Source organism: Sinocyclocheilus anshuiensis, unplaced genomic scaffold, assembly GCF_001515605.1.
Source record: "Sinocyclocheilus anshuiensis isolate Anshui unplaced genomic scaffold, SAMN03320099.WGS_v1.1 scaffold1005, whole genome shotgun sequence".
Taxonomy (NCBI): domain Eukaryota; kingdom Metazoa; phylum Chordata; class Actinopteri; order Cypriniformes; family Cyprinidae; genus Sinocyclocheilus; species Sinocyclocheilus anshuiensis.
In genome coordinates this window covers 676,461-680,151 of record NW_015555810.1, presented here as the reverse complement: position 1 = coordinate 680,151, position 3,691 = coordinate 676,461, and the positions used below count along the sequence as shown (strand labels likewise).

The 3,691-nt window shown below is 33.9% G+C and overlaps 1 protein-coding gene across 1 annotated transcript in view; it reads left to right on the top strand.

Moving 5' to 3' along the window:
- map3k13 (mitogen-activated protein kinase kinase kinase 13) overlaps positions 1–3,691 on the top strand; it is a 73,435-nt gene that overhangs the window by 35,200 nt on the left and 34,544 nt on the right. The window lies entirely within an intron of this gene.

The following is a 3,691-nucleotide window of genomic DNA, read 5'->3' as shown; positions in this document are numbered from 1 at the left end:
TGTCTCTAATTTAAATGTTAAGAGCACAGACAAAGCCTTATTTTGTTTATATGAAGAGATTTATTTTATTTGTGTTACTTATTTATTTGATTTGGGGCTTGTTTTAAAATTTTAGTGTAGTTTTGTTATTTACATTTACATTATATTTAAATTTTGTCATTTAGCAGACGCTTTTATCCAAAGCGAATGAGGACAATAGAAGCAATCGAAACCAACAAAAGAGCAGTAATATGCAAGTGCTATATTAGTATATTATTATAGTGTTATATTTCAATTTCACAAAGAAATGTGCAGCATTCTGTCCAAGCAATAATAAAAGGACACATTTAATTTATAATTTGTCTTAAATCTCATTTTGTTAAAAAATAATAATAATCGTGAATCGAATCGAATCATGAGTTGAGTGAATCGTTACATCCCTAGTCATCAGTATTCTTTCTCCGTTTTCCTGGAAGAGAAAGAGCGTGTCAATCAGCTGACTTTTAGAAATATTCTAGCATAAAGATGCTGAGCTCAAAGAGAGTGGAATAAAACCATAAAAGCATTGGCTTTCTAGCTAATAAACAGATGCATGATGTGACCTCTTTGATTTAGGACACCGCACAAGCGCCGCATGCATTAGTGTTTTGAAATAATGCCCTCGTCTGTTCCGCTTCCATATTCAGTGTGTGTGTGTGTGTGTGTGACTGAGAGATGAGATCTCGCTGCATCGTGCCTGTGTCATCTGGCCCTTTCATTCATGAAAAGTGTGACGTGAGCAGTCGCAGCTCTGCCTCCGCCCACTCAGACGATCTGCAGCTTGCTCTCTCTCTGTCTCTGTCTCTGTCTCTGTCTCTGTCTCTCGGCCGGCTGCTTTCAGCTGTTTCTCTGCTGAAGGAGGATCATGCATGGCAACGCCGTCAGCTGTGAGTAATCCACCGCAGTGTAGTGTGTACGCTTGTGCATTTCTCTCTTTCTTTCCTCCTTCCTGTATGTATGTATTTGTTCTTTTATTTCTTTTATACGTGCTTTCTGATGGGCGTTCGGGTTGAAGATGACTAACTTGCGTGTTGGGTGCGTATATGAGCTATATTTGTCTGGTGTTCGATGCGGCGCTTCTCTTCTCACTGCCCTCTGCTGAAGGACAGACACACCGCTTCACACACACGCACACACATTCACGCATACATAACTTAATGACTTGTCTCAGGAGAATCGCATGTCGTGCATTTTAACAATGCGTCTCTTTCCATTTCTTTTGTGCTGTTTGTCGAGATGAGTCATTTTAGATCACAGTGTCTGTGTGTAAATCACAATATAGTCGTTGCTTAAATTCTACTAAAAAATATATAACCATATGAGAATGCCTGTTTAAATGCTTCCTACATTAAATTCTCTCTTTCTGTTTGAAGCTTGATGGATGTGAGCCAAAAACTAAATAATAAAACGCATCCTTCTGACTCATAATTCACCTTCTGTATCAGTGTTTTCAGTTGTGACAGTAATGCTTGAAAACTGTAGATAATGTAATAACTTGACATCTTCCTCATATTGACTGTCACAATAGCAACATTTCAGTAGTCGGTACCAATACCAGTAAAATGTCATGGTTCTTGGAACCAATTTGGGTGCCATAGCAAAAACAGTTTGAACTATTTCAATTTTTAACTATTTTAACTGTGAAAATAATAAAAATAAATAAATAAATGAGTTAATTATTAATGCTAATAATAATATTACATTTATATTATGTTGTGTATTGTATTATATTGCATTATATTATAATATTATATTATATTATAAGTTATATTATAACTTTAAACTTTTTTAACTATTTTATTTAACTGAAAATAATGTTAATTATTAATGCTAATAATAGTTATAACTAAATAATATTATTATATTTATATTGTATTGTATTGCATTATATATAGTAAGTTATATTATAACTTTAAAATTTTAACCATTTTATTTAACTATATGAAAATAAAAAATGAATAAATTAAGAGTTAATTAATAGTTATAATTGAATGTATATATGTGTGTATGTATGTGTATAACTTTAACTAAATCAAATATTAAATTAACATTAAATATTAAAATTAAATAGTTAATATGAATATTTTGAGTTAATAGTTGTAAGTATATAATATTTATTATATTCTTATATATAGTCATACACTGAATTTTTTTAACAATTTTCACTGATAAATTGCTAGTAAATTTCAGAAATAATTACAAAGAAAGCAAGCAAGCAACATTAAATTAAACATGCAATTTTTAAGTAGAAACAAATAGTATTTTCTTGAAAAATGTACATCAATAATCTTTGTTTGATTTACAGTAAATTTTTTTACAGTGTACAACCCATTGGTATATTTATCTATTGTTTCAGTGATGTTTTTCTGTTTTATTGTCAAATGTCGTCCATCTGTTTTCCAGCTGGAGTAGAGAAGAGCAGCTCTGTTTGTTTCTAAGCATGTTTATATAAGCTCACGCTGGCCACCAGAGCTTTAAAACACAGAGACACAGAGACAGAGCGTCAGTTTAATACAAGAGCTTCTTCAGCCGTTGTAAAGAAAGAATATAACGCATATTGTGTGCTGTGTGTGTGTGTGTCCACAGCAGCTAATGGAAGTGCCATTGTAAAGTATTGATTATGTGTCAGAGCTGTAAAAGCGTGGTGGAAGACGAGAGAAAAGAGCTGGAAGATCCTGTAATCTTGAGTCGTGTCATTGTATTGTGTATGTGTGTGTGTGCGCGTGTGTGTGCGCATGTGCGCGTGTGTGCGCGCGTGTGTGTGTGTGTGTGTGAGGGTCAGTCTGCTGTAACATGCATTATCGTGTGTGTGCGTGCGTGTGCGTGTGTGTGCGCGTGTGTGTGCGCGTGTGTGTGTGTGTGTGTGAGGGTCTGTCTGCTGTAACGTGCATCATCCTCATCATCGTCATCTTCCTGTGTGTGGTGTTGAAGAGGAGGAGCAGCTGTTCAGATGGAGTCCTGAGCTCCTCTCGTGTCTTTTGTTGTCGCTCTGGGATCTTTTCTTGTCAGTAGTGAGCTGAAGCTTTTTCTTGCTCCTCTTTTTCATCTTCCTTCAGTGTGTTTGTAAAGTATTAGAGTGCAACAGTCAGGTCCGGAAGTAAAAATCCCATTCCTTTTCTCCATAGGGGAATTGACTTTGAACAATAAGCCATTAAAGACAGACATACTGTGAGCTACAGGGTTGTTAATTGCTGTAATATGCTTTTTATGAAGCCATCAGCTCACATAAATAATCATGTTTGACAGCAGAATTCTTAGTGAAAAACTACATTACTCATGATTCTACAAAGAAATCTCCACCAATCCGAGAATAGAATAAAGCACTGCGTCAGTCTGCATATGCATATTTTATGCATATTTTGCAATAAAAATACAATACATTGTTTCTATAAACATCTTTAAATCAATACACTTTAAAAATGATTTTTGAAATTTGCTTTGCTTTGGTTCATGGTTTGTAACTCTTTAACAAAGACATTTTTAAAAACCCTATTGGAAAAATTAATGGGAAGAATACTTCAAAACTAAAATTGGTACTAAAATGTGTAGCCAAAGATAAACATTTGCAAAACATTATGTATGCATGCAGGTACTTATTTATTTATTGAAAAATAATATTAAAATAATGAGTAATTAAATATAAACATTGTATATTTGTGTGTGTGTGTGTATA